This window comes from Diabrotica virgifera, chromosome 5 (genome assembly GCF_917563875.1).
Source record: "Diabrotica virgifera virgifera chromosome 5, PGI_DIABVI_V3a".
In the NCBI taxonomy this organism is placed as follows: Eukaryota; Metazoa; Arthropoda; class Insecta; order Coleoptera; family Chrysomelidae; genus Diabrotica; species Diabrotica virgifera.
This window is the reverse complement of record NC_065447.1, coordinates 191,670,800-191,685,354: the sequence shown is the minus strand read 5'-3', so window position 1 is coordinate 191,685,354 and position 14,555 is coordinate 191,670,800.

Genomic DNA, 14,555 nt, shown 5'->3' with positions numbered 1-14,555 from the left:
CGGGCTTATAAAACAAAACAAATATTGCAAACCATCGAAGACAATAGAAACATGAGAGTATTGAAATCAAATTTAACTAAAGGAAAATCAAAGATAAATAAAATCAAAAACCAACAGGGGAATACGGTGACGGAAAAAACTCAAATAATCAAGGAAATACAAACGTTCTACAAGAATCTTTATACATCCACTATACAGAACCCCGGAACAGACCATAGAACAATTCTAAACGTCGGCTCGGAAACTCTCCCTAAAATAACTTCTTCCTTCGGAAGTTAGATATACCTTACAGCAAATGAAGAATAAAAAAGCTCCTGGCGAGGATCATATAACGTCTGAAATGTTAAAAATGGGTGGCAACACCGTTGTAGAGGTTGTGGAAATCTTGCTGAATAGGTGTCTAATAGAGAAAAGAATACCCAATCTGTGGGAAAACGCCGAAATAATACTTTTACACAAGAAAGGAGACACTACTTATATTGAAAACTACAGGCCTATAAGTTTGTTGTCACATTTATACAAATTGCTAACAAGAATAATAACCAACCGCATAACACAAAAACTTGATTTATATCAACCGGTTGAACAGGAGGGATTTCGAAAAGGGTTTGGTACTAACGATCACTTACAAACCATCAGAACACTGATAGAAAAAACCACAGAATATAATGTACCTTTACATATGGCATTTATTGACTTTCACAAGGCTTTCGATAGTATTGAAACCTGCTCCTTTTTGTCAGCCCTCAGGGATACTCGAATAGACTCACGGTACACTACACTCATTAAAAACATTTATGAACAGGCCACATTCCACATCAAAATCAATGAAGACCAAAAAACCGAAAAAATACGCCTTGGTAAAGGTATTAGACAAGGTGATACTATTTCACCAAAACTTTTTACCTTAGCATTGGAAAATGTATTCAAACAGCTCGACTGGGAGGAAAAAGGTCTAAACATTGATGGTGTACGTTTGAGTCATTTGAGGTTTGCGGACGACATAGTATTATTCAGTACAGATATCAAGGAACTGGAGCAAATGATGAAGGAACTAAACCAGCAGTCAAATAAAATAGGTCTCAAAATGAATCTTCAGAAAACAAAAATAATGAGTAATGTACAAACTAATCTTGTTATTGACAACGTCAGTCTTGAAAATGTAGACCACTATATATATCTTGGACATACCATCAAAATCGGCAAAGAAAACCAAATAGCCGAAATAAAAAGACGCATACAATTGTCTTGGGTAGCTTTCGGCAAGTTAAGCTTTATCTTGAAGAATAGAGATATACCAATGTGTCTAAAACGTAGAGTTTATGACAAATGTATCTTGCCTGTAACTACATATGGACTGGAGACCATGGCCTTTACAAAGAAAACCTTAGAGCAGCTCAGTACAACTCAAAGAGCGATGGAGAGGGCCATGCTAGGGATTAGTTTGAGAGACAAAATTCGAAATATCGACATTCGTGAAATAACAAAGATTACTGATGTCGCAGAACGTATAGCAAGGCTCAAGTGGCAATGGGTCGGACATGTTGCCCGAGATAATCCCGAAAAATGGACACAGAGACTAACAAACTGGAGACCAAGAGAGAACAGGCGAGGAGTAGGCAGACCGCAGAAGAGGTGGGCAGATGATATCAAACAAGTCGCGGGCAAGCAGTGGATGAGAATTGCCAAGAGTAGAAATCGATGGACGCAAATAGAAGAGGCCTATGTCCAGCAGTGGACGAACACAGGCTGAAGAAGAAGAGAAGAAGAAGAAGATTGAAGTTCGTCGAATGTTATGTTTGGTCGCAACTACTATATGGAATAGAAGCTTGAACTCTAAAAGCGCAAACCGTAAAAAAATGAAGGCATTCGAAATGTGGCTATACAGGCCCATTTTGAAAGTTGCCTGGACTGGAAAAGTCTCAAATAAAGAAGTGTAAAGACGGATTGGACATGGCAGAAAGCTTATGAACTCAATTAGAATAAGAAAAATATCGTATTTGCGTCACACACTTCGAAACGACTAATACTCTCTGCTACACGTAATCATGCAAAAAAGAGTAGAGGGAAGGAAAGGCTTGGGAAGACAGAAGAAATCTGGGCTGAGGAATATTAAAGATTGGACTAACCTCAGTGTTGAACAGATATTTCAAGTTGCAAAAGATAAGGAAGCGTTAAAAAAGTGATCGCTAACCTTCCTTAACAGACGGCACAATAAAAAGTACTTACATACTATTGATTGTTTAATTATTATAATGTCATGTTGGGATAGATGGATCAGGACGATCCATCCATCCATTATAGATGGACCAGGACGATACATTTTTATTTTGGTCTGTATATCTTAGAAATTGATTTACAGCTAAATTTTCAATAAATTAACACATTCACGGTGATGACTGCATATGAAGTCATTTACTCCATAAGAATACGTGTATACAATGACAGCGTGTCCGTGAATGTGTTAATTGATGTTCTGGTATTTTAGCTTCTTTCCAATATTTTTTAAGCCTGCGAAAATAAGGCAACTTTAAAAAAATAAAAAGTATTTTTTATTTTACCTACCTATACCTACGCCAATGTTCTCATCAGCATCCCCAAAAAGATATTCGGCTACTGACCATTTAGATTGTGGTCAGGTCTTTGCGAAATTTTATTTTACTGAAAAACTATTATCGTGACGGGCAATTCATTCCATCTACTTCTTTTTTACGAGCGTTTCTGAAAGGAATAGGAAATTTGAAACTGCCCAGTCATATCCATTAAGCAAAAATGTTGGTTCGACATCACGAGCATTGGGAATCAACCAGGATTAAAATGTTATAAAAGTTCGGTGACAATTGACTGTGTACGCAGAGTTTATAGCTGTTGATGTGAAATGGTAGGCACGTTTGAAATTCCTTAATTTCTGGTTATGATGTTTCAAAATAACCGAAAGTCATAAAAAGCTATTCGCCCGTGTGCTAAGGAGCCAAACATTATACGGTACTTAAGAGTTGGAATATTTTTCTGAGAATCACTAACATGGATTGTGCGCATAAAGATATAACTGACAATGAAATTGGGGCATATAATCTACACAAACCTGAGTATAAAGAAATATATAGTATCAAAATGATGATACTTTTAATTTGTTTCCGAATTAATACAGTACCTATATTATGCAACGAGAATTTAATGATAGTCATTATGAAGCGAGTATGAGGGTTTCGTATAGAGTACGAGCTTCATGATGATAATTAAATACAAGTTGTATACACTATTTTTTCTGATTAACTATTTAGTGGGAAATAAGCCACAATTAAATTGAAAAAATAATTTTATTAACGTTTCGAAGCCCAAATCGGGTTTCGTTGTCAAAATACAAAATACTATTGATATAATTTGCGATTTGGGCTTCGAAACGTTAATAAAATTATTTTTTCAATTTAATTGTGGCTTATTTCCCACTAAATAGTTAATCATAAAAATGCCACAAAGAAATAGCTTCAGAACAACTAGTTTTTCTATGATCATTCACAACAATAGCTATTTTCCTAACAAGTGCAGAAAGTCATACTTTTCCGCACGCGACTGCAGTTTGCCGAACGACGCGAAGCGGGAGTTCGGCAAGCAGTCGAGTGCGGAAAAGAGTCTTTCTGGAAGCGTTAGGAACAATATTTTTTCTACGAGACTTTAAAAAATCACCAAATCTTAATCAATTAATTTAATTAATATGAAAATACATACACAAAGTAATTCTTTGACAAGGTTGTCAAAACCAAAGTTTCAGCATAATTGGTTAGCATGACGACGATCTTGGTTTCCATGACGACGATTCAAAACCACTGTTATTGTCTACTGATTTGACTTTCGAATATTATGTCAAAATTATTTTATTTCATCGAATTCTCGCGTTAATTTCATTAAAACATGAACACAATAAGATATATTTGAAATAAATTAGTAAATAATATCTAAATATTAGTTTATTGCATGTATTATAATTACTTTAAGGCCATATTAACATATCTAAATTAACATGCGTGCGGAAAAGTAAAACGCGTGCGGAAAAGTAAAACTTTCTAAACTAAAATGCGTGCGCGAAAGTAGACATTTTTGCACGCTCGTAGAAAAAAAATATATTCACTTTTATTAATTTTTTAACACAAATAAATTCAGTAGTTTGTCAGTTTGACGGTTTGTTTGCATATTGAGAACTGTCAAAGCGTATGTATCTGACTCGCCATTGGTCACTGCGCGTGTACCACCTTTATCGCGAGTGCCATATCGCGATTCTATTGGTTAAAAATCTGTATCTTAATGAAAAAATCTGTATCATAATGAAGCTTATTATGATACAGGTAGTGACATCATAATTGATATATTATAGTATGAGAATAGAAAAACGATATTAGGTTACACTATCTCCTTAGTAGTTAACCCACAAATATAAACGAAAGATGGCAAGAATGAAAAAAAAAAGCAAACAACAACAAACGATATAATAGGAAAGAAGAAACAACAAAAAGAAATAAAGACTGGTACGATCAAGACTGCGAAACACACAGAACACTAAAAAACTCAGCCAGAATGACATGGTTTAATAACAACCCGTAAGAACAAAACAGGGATGAATACAAAATAGAGAGAAACAAAACCCACGTAACAAATAAAAAAAAAACAAAAATGACTGGTTAAATAAAAAACTAGAGAATATTCAAAACAACAAAAAGATCATATAAGAAATCAAGTTAGAAAATCATCAAAAAAGTCAGAGCAACAAAAGATATTAGCATTAAAACAAGAGGACTAAAAAACCAAAAAGGAGAAACCGTGTATGAAGACAAACAGATCAGCAGAATATGCGAAGAATATTATGAAAAAAGGCTATTCACTACGGAGGAAACACACTGCGATGAATAAGTAAGACTAATAGTACAAGATAACGACGAAGTAGAAATATTGACGGAACAATAAGTACAAAAAAGAATTAAAAACCTCCGAAACTAAAAAGAAGCAGGAGAAGATGAAATAGTAGTGGAATAATTAATAGAATACGGAGGAAGAGAATTACATACAGAAATAAATCAGCTAATACAACAAATTTGGGGACACAAAATAGACTAGCAGACTTTTATCTGTTTGTAACGGAACCAACGAACTGTCAACACTGATGGAATCGCCATGAAATTAATTTAATGGTTCCAGGATGAGATAGAAGATAATCAGGTAAAGGAGGGAAGATAATGCCATCTTTCGTAAACAAACAGATTGACAGTGCTAGTCAGGTACGTCAGGGTTGCCAGATTGGGGTATTTTCCCACAATTTTGGGGTAATTTGAAAGCGTATAGGGGAACTTTTCTAAGCAGAAATGGTTGGGAGATTTTTTGCGGTGAAAATTATGGATGATTGTAAGGGGTCATGGGAAATTAAATTTTGCGAATGTACACATAGAAATGTATATTATACTCTCATATAATCGAAGAAGATATGACCTATGAATTATTTCCAGGACCCTCTGTTGATAAGTAGTATAATTTTGGTTTACTGTTCTCTTCATTTGACTACTAATTTATTAAAATGCGGCAAAAATTTAGATTTGGGTGATTTGAGGGAATTTCAGTTTCTAAGTGGGGGATTTATAAAATCACATCTGGCAACTCTGGTTGTAGTTGTAGCAAATTTTACCTGACAAATTCTCTGTCTCACTAGGACCTCTCTCTTGTACGTTGGCGCCAATCCCGCTTCACTGTTTGAATAGGACGGGGCGCATATTTACAGATGCCTAGCGTGTGTAGACACCAGGGTGTTGAAATCAGTTAGGGTTTAGAAAAACAGTACATTTACAGATGCTAGCGTCTGTAGACACCATGGTGTTGAAATCGGTTAGGGTTTGGAAAAACAGTACATTTACAGATACTAGCGGGTGTTGACACCAGAGTATTGAAACTAGCTAGCTTTTTTAGTGGTATATATTCGTATGAACTTTACACATTGCAGTTTTTACATAAAAAAAAATGACAATAACAATAATAAATAAAAAAGAAAATACAGACATGGAACATATAAAATTAAAAATTATTAAATTAAAGTCGAAGGTTACATCCTCGAAGCCACTCTCTTGCCTTAGGAGTGAGTTGGTGGATTTCTTGAAGACTGCCAAAGCACTTGGTGGGTGGACACTCGAAGACGATGTGGTTAATTGTTTGTTCAGCAGCGCTGCATTTGTCACATTCCGGACTGGCATTTATACCCCATTGATTCAGCGATTTGTTACAAATTCCATGACCAACTCGTATTCTATTTAGGTTGCACCATTCACGACGAGGAAGAGAAAAGCCGTCTGGTTTAATTGTGGGGTTTTCTATCAGATTGGAATTTCTGATGTCTGGATTCCATTCGCCCATCCAGTGCTCTTCCGTAGTGAAATCAGCCAAGCTTGTAGCAGTTCTAGTAGGTGGATGTCTGGATTTCAGTCTTAACTGCCTCTGGTGTAGTTCAGCAATGTCTGTATTTATCGGTAGTGCTGGGTTTTGTTGGCATTTTTGCACTAGGGTGTTGAGTGTGGCTAGTCGTCTTGTTGCTGGTGGAGCGATGTTGCTTAAAACTGGAAGCCATTGGGTTGGTGTGGGCTTTATAGTTCCCGTTATGTGCCTCATTGTTTGGTTTAACTGGGTATCGATGACTTTTGTGTGATGACTGTTTAGCCAGACAGGAGCGCAATATTCTGCAGTAGTATATACTAGGGACAGCGCGCTCGTTCTGATTACATCTGCATTAGACCCCCATGATGTATTTGCTAACCTATGGATAATATTATTGCGGGTCTTAATTTTTGCTGAAGTTTTTTCCAAATGCTGTTTGAATGTTAGGGTACGATCTAGAGTTACGCCGAGGTATTTTGGGTTAGAACTGTGCTTTAGAAAGGTTCCATCGGATTCTATTTTAGTTTGTAATTTGCCTTGTGGTTGTTAAGATGGAAAGCTGTTACTTCAGTCTTCGATGGGTTTGGTTGTAGGCCCCATTTCTTAAAGTATCTGTTAACAGTATTTAGATCTGCTTCTATGGTGGTTTCGGCGATTTTTATGTCTTCTTCTTGGGCACCCAGAGCCATGTCACGGCATAAATAAATTTGCGCGAGGTGGTAGTTGGTACATCTGACGTATAAATATTAAAAAGAAGAGGAGACATAACTGACCCTTGCGGCAAGCCATTTTGCAGGTTTCTGAAATTACTATTTTTCCCATTTAGGTGTACTTGGAAAAGTCTGTCACTTAGCATTTGGTTGATCAACCTGTTGAACGAACGGCACGGTACCATCTGGTATATTTTATATAAAGTATACCTTCCACACTGTGTCGTAGGCGCAGGCCAAGTCTATGAAGGCTGCTACTGTTTTAAGTTTCTTTTGGAATCCGTTTTCAATAAATGTTGTTAAGGAGAGGACTTGGTCGCCACAGCATCTTCCCGGCATGAATCCAGCTTGTTCTTGAGGAATATTTGACTTTGTAAAGTAAAATAGTCTCGTTTGGATTATCCTCTCGAATATCTTGTAGCAGACGCTTAAAAGAGCGATTGGTCTGTAGCTCTCAGGTAGTGCAGGGTCTTTCCCAGGTTTAGATATTGCGATGATCTAACTTTTTTTGAAGTATTTTGGAAACTTCTGCTTAGTCAAGATTTGATTGTAAAATTCAAGAAGCCACTTACTGGTATTCGGACCAATGTGTTTTATAAATTCAGGATAAATGTTGTCCACTCCTGCGGCTTTACGACATTTTATTAATTTTAGAGCTTCTGCAAGTTCTTCTGGCTCGATGAGCTTCATTATTGGTAGGCTTTGTTGTTGAGCAATTTTGGCTTCTTTTAACTGAGATCGAACTTCTCTTTTATGATCTTTTTCTATTACTGGTTTTGAGAGGTTGGCTATGGGTTTGCCTATGTCTTCCGGTTGTGGGCTGTAGAGTTTGCTGTGAGTTTGTTTGAGCCAGAGTCTAGTTTCCTTAGGCAAGGTTCCATGCGGTGCGGCTGCTGTGTGTGAAATTGAGATTTTCTAAAGTTTCCCTCCACCTTGTGGTTCTCGCGGAGTTTAGGGTTTCTAAGAGTTTTTCACCAACTTCAGGATCTCCAGATTTCTCATACTGATCAAGTAGTTCTTTACATTCGTCGTTCCAGCATGGGATGTAGGATTTGGTAACTCCACGTGGAATGTACTTTTTTGCACATCTAATCACTAGTGATGCGAATCTTTCATAATTTTGAACCTAAGGTTTGATATGTCTTATATCACTTTCAAGTTGAAATTTAAACTCTTCCCACCTTGCCTTCCGGAAATTCCATCTCGGCAAAGGGATTGAATTTATAATAGGGATGGTGGTTCCCAAGGTTGTAATTATTGGTCTATGTTGGGATTTAGGAAAGTTATCGAGAACTTCCCTTGTGGCGTTCTTAAAGTCATTTTTTGAGCCCGCTCCGCTGGAAGATCCTCCTTTTTAGTGGTTATACAGGCATAGATGCTAACGGCTATTGACATTGATTTTATACAGTATAGTGCAAATGTCCGGAATAAATTTATTATTTCGGAAGCCACCGACTTTAAGGAAAAATCCTGAAAATGGTTTATTTAAAAAAAAACACACAAACACTTTTTGACATATTATATATCATACTCGTGACGTCACCCATCTGGGAGTGACGACGCAATCGATGATTTTTTTAAATGAGACTAGGGGTCGTGTGTTAGCTTATTTGAAAGGCTATTCAATTCTCTATTTAGTAATATAAACATTGACATAATTATTTATACAGGTTGTCCTAGAAAAACGATTTTGAATTAAATTAATTTACCCAAAAAGAAGAATAATATATGTAATTGATTTAACACAAAATACATTCTGTTGCTCTCAGAAAACAGAAAAAATTTATTTCATAAATAAACATTGCTTTTCGCTTAAATTCAATGTTCAAACCGCCAATAGACAGATGGGTGGCAGCTTGAACATTAAAATTAAGCGAACAGCAATGTTTATTTATCAAAAAACTTTTTTTTCTGTTGTCTGACATCAATGGAGTGTATTTTGAATTAAATAAATTACATGCATTCTTCTTTTTCTGTCAATTAATTTAATTCAAAATTTTTTTTCTTTGACACATTAATTAATAAATGTCTAAATAATTATATTAATACATTTATATTACTGAATATAGAACTGAATAACCTTTCAAATGGGCTAGCACGCGACCCCTATTCTTATCTAAAAAAATCATCGATAACGTCATCACTCCCAGATGGATGACGTCACTAGTTTGATATATATGTCTAAAGTCATAATTTAAAATTAAAAATCGACCAGCTTCAGGATTTTTCCTTAAAGTCGCTGGCTTCCGAAATAATGAATTTATTCTAGACATTTGCACCATACTGTATAAAATCAATATCAATAGCCGTTAGCATCTATACATGTATAATGTATAACCACTAAAAAGCTAACTGGTTTTAATAATCTGGTGTCAAAATCTGTTAGTATTTGTAAATGTACTGTTTTTCCAAACCCTAACTGATTTCAACACCCTGGTGTCAACACACGCTAGTATCTGTAAATGTACTGTTTTTTCAAACCGTAACTGATTTCAACACCGCGGCACACCGTGGTGTCAACACGCGCTAGCATCTGTAAATGTGCTGTTTTTCCAAACCCTAACTGATTTCAACACCCTGGTGTCAACACACGCTAGTATCTGTAAATGTACTGTTTTTTCAAACCGTAACTGATTTCAACACCGCGGCACACCGTGGTGTCAACACGCGCTAGCATCTGTAAATGTACTGTTTTTCCAAACCCTAACTGATTTCAACACCCTAGTGTGAACTTGCGCTAGCATCTGTAAATATGTGGACGGGGCCATTCCATCAGTGTTGACAGTTCGTTGAACGGAACACGTCACAAACAAAGATGTTCTGAGAGAGATGAATAAAGAAATGGATATCTTAAATACAATCAAAACCAGAAAAATGGAATATATCGCACATTATTATAGGTGGAGAGATATACAACTGGCTCCAACTCATTATGCAGGGAAAGATTTAAGGAAAAAGAAACATAGGGAGACGTAGAATATAATGGCTACTCAACCTGAGAGAATGGATGTACATCAAATGAACTTTTCGGAGCAGCCGTCTCTAACGCCAGAATAGCTATGATGATTGCCGACCTCCCTCGCAGAGATAGCACTTGAAGAAGAACCTAGGAGTAGTGTTGACGGACAGACAGACAGACATGGATAATAAATAATGTAAAATGTGTAAAAAAATTATTTTTCGACCTACCTCTAACGAAATATACTTTTTACACCTACCTCTACCGAAAGTATACTTTTCCTGACCTGATTGTAGGGAGCAAAGTCGTACATTTCCTCCCTAGGGAGGAAAAGTAAAAGTGACGTCATGGTATGTTATTCATGAAATATAACTTATTGACGCCCTGTACAATATCTATTTTCTATTACGTAAGTATATATACATTTTAACGTTTATATATAACCTGTACTTTACAGAATGGTAAAAAAGAGTCAAGTGTTATTTTGATTTAACAATGTTTAAATTAATAATTAGACTTATATTTGACAGTTGACAGTTATATTGTGCCTACTTGTTAGTTTTAGTTCTAATAAATTTTGTTGGTTAGTTACATAAATAAACTAAGTAAAAATGAATAAATGACTTGTTATTTGAGGAAGGTGGAAAAACCATATGTATAACATGGGAGTAAAATGCCTTTTCCTTCCTTGAATGATTACTGCCCTCCGCTACGCGTCGGGCAGTAAACTTCATTCTCGGGAGGAAAAGTGGCACTTTCCTCGCTTGTTATACATATAGCTATTACCTTGGCGGTTAACGTGGTAATAGTATATTACTTTATGAGGCGGAGAAGCATGACTTTTCTTTACGCGCCCGATATTACGCGCCGAACGAAGTGAGGCGCGTAATAGAGGGCAAGTCAAGAAAAGTCGCTTCTTTGCCGAATAAAGTATACTATTTTTTCTTCAAACAGCAATTTTCAACCATAAATAGTACAATTCATACGCTATTTTTACTCGAAATTAACTGTGACAACTATCAAAGTCGTCTAGATGTTAGAAATTAAAATAATTAAGTCGTCATTAACTAATTGTACTTTTAATATTACTATAAATAAAAATGATGGTTAATTGTTGTTAATGACATTTGTATTGTTGCTTTGTGACATGTTTCATATTGTTGCCATGACAACATTTTTCCCTCCGCCGTAAAGAAATGGAAAAAAAAAACTGCTGCCGGCGGAGACATCAAACTTTGACAGGATCAAGTTAGATAAGTAATGTCATCATTATTTGACGTTTGAAGAAAAAAATATTTATAATATCAGGTAAAACGGATGTATGTATATTGTATAATATGTATTTCTAAAATTGGTTATAGGTCTGGATCCTGCGTACCAAAAAAAGTTTATTAATAGAAAGCTGAAAATTTATTAATAGTTTAACGGTTTCTAGTCGGACAAACTTTGATGTATGGGAACACTGGAACAGGGGAAGTTTTAATTCTGGAACGTGATTTTAATTATGGAACGTGTCATCCTGAAAAGTTTATTATTGTGAAAACTAGCAGGTTGTTTTTAAGTTTATTCAATAGCAAACTTTATATTATAATATAGAGTCAATAAATCCGAACACGTAGAACATGCCAAATGATAGGAATTATGTTGGTGGTAAATAAGAGTCTGATTTTTGCATGAGAGTTTAATGGAAGGGTAACAAATTAATTGGGAGTTCTCTCCGACAAAATACATGGGACGTTTCCCCAGTCTGACGTTCGAAACCTGCAACCTGTTCCACAATTAAAACTTCCCCTGTTCCAGTGTTCCCGTACATCAAAGTTTGTCCGACTAGACACCGTTAAACTATTAACAAATTTGCAGCTTGCTAATAATAAACTTTTTTTGGTACGCAGGATCCAGGCCTATAATTTTATGCAAATTTATTTAAAAATACTAAATTGTTGCTATTGATTTCGAATATTTTTCTATGCCTATAATATTTTATGGACTGCAAATGGATAACCGTCACTAGTGGTAGGGGAGTCCAAACGGGGATTTTTGCAGTTACTTGAGCGCGTCAGATTATCATATGTTGAGAAACCTTGTACCCTGTAAATGTACCTCTACCATATATTGGCTCTTAACACAGGGGAGTTCGTTAAAGGGGACCCGAAAAAAATCTATCCTTAGAAAAACTCCAAATTGTCACTTTAAGATAAGGTAAGTTAAGTACATTCAAAAGAGTGTAATATTTCAAAAATCTGACGATTTGAGCTGAGCGAGTCAAAAAGTTTCACAAAAAAAGCAAATATTTCACGAAATGAACGCCAGATCGAAAAACTAAAAAATATGTGTTCAATGTTTTTCAAAAATCTATCGAATAATATAAAAAGATCCCCACGGAGAGGAGTGGGGGGTAAATTTTAAATTTTAAATACGAAATCCACGATATTTCGCTAAATGAACATCAGATCGAAAAACTGAAAAATACACTTATTCAATATTTTAAAAAAATCTATCGAACGGTACCAAACACGACCCCCTACAGAGGTGGGGTGTGGGGTCACTTTAAAATCTTAAATAGAAGCCCCAAATTTTTATTGCTGATTTGGATTTTTTATGTAAAAATAAGCAACTTTTATTAGAGATATTTTTTCGAATTATGGATAGATGGCGCTATAATCGGAAAAAACCAGTGTTAAAAATGGAAAACTAAATTAAAAAATGGAAAGTCCCGCTAAAATGGAAAACTTTACTTAACTTTTTTTGGTTTTAGGACCTAATAATCACAACCAATAACGCTCGAGTAACTGCAAATTTAGCATACTTTCCTCCCCTACTATTGTATTAATATCAAATATAGCGGTGTTACCACCTACATCATGTCCCTGACAATATATTTTTTTATTTTCAATTAATATATAAAAACTAAGAGTCATTCATTTACAAATCTATTTTTTACTCTAAAATTTGAAAAACCAATAATGACTTTGGTATATAGAAATGATGACTGACCGTTTTTAAAAGATGAGTTTAGAGAAGGCTGACAAATTATGATTGGTAATTTTTAGGTAAATTTCATGGTTTAGTATAATTTTTAGATAAATATAAAAAATGGCAAGAATGAATTAGATATCGAGGATTTGTAAAACGTATACCTAAGTAGAATGATTCTGGTATGAATATAATTAGGATTAATATAAATTATGGATGAAATAATAGAAGATGTGGAATCACTACAACTAGGATACAGACTCGGCACAGTAGAATCAGTATAGTGTGCTATGCGGATGATGCAGCCCTGATTGCAGAGTACGAGGATGACCTACAAAGACAACTCTATCGATTCTACTAAGCATATTGACTACCGAATATGAACATATCCACGCAGAAAACAAAATGCATTACCATTGCGAAAGACCCAATTAGATGCAGGCTCGTGGTAGAGGGGAAACCCATAGAACAGCTAAACCAGTTCAAATATCTAGGTGTAGAGTTATCAAGTTATCATGACCCAGCCAGAGACGTAAGAAGACAAGTTAACAAGGCCGCTGTCTTGTCCGAATATTTGAGAGATATGGTCTGGAATATCCCATATACGAGAATGGACAGCAAAGTTAGAATTTATAAAACTTGCATCAGACCTGTTATGACCTATAGCATGGAATCAAAATAAGACACCAATAAAACCAAAAGCATGCTACGAACAGCCGAAATGAAGACACTAAGAGCAATAGCAGGGAAGACAAGAAGAGATAGAATACGAAACAACATCATCAGGGAACAATGTGGCGTGCAAGATGTAGTCAGATGGGGCAGGCAAAGACAAAGGGAATGGTTCAGTCATGTTAAAAGAATGGAGGAGCACAGACTACCAAGAATTGCTCTAAAAGGAAAACCAGCAGGCAAGCGTCCACCGGGGAGACCACCAAAAAGATGGTGAGATAGCTGGCAGTCTACCTCTCAAGAAATATTTCAACGTCGGAATTAACAGATCGATAGATCTACAACAAGTATAAGAAGAAGAATTTAAATAATAATTTATGGTTATATATCCATTACCGCGAATTGACGATTTATTTGTTAAGTTACAGGTTGGCCCAGAGTTTTTCAAAATTGACCTAAGTAAGGCTTATATTATCCTCAAGTTGTGATTCATCCAGATTTGCAGAAATAAAGTTAGGTATTCGTACTCATGGTGGATTCTTTCAAGTTAATCGTCTACCTAGTTGTGTCATGTCCATCTCAGTTTCAGCGTATTACGGAACAAAAATTTTGTAGTATTTTTTTAGATGACATTTTTTATCAAACTACAAAAACTCGTTATTTGATTTTAACTCCATTTTTTTAAAAACTATTCATTCTCTAAGCCGATCAAACTTCTAGACCCTATTAATAATAGATAAATAAAGAAGACCAAGTTAGGTCAATGACTAATTTTAATGTGTGGTGAATAGGGGGTTGTTTCCGATCACTTTTTGCTGAAAAAAATAGGGACT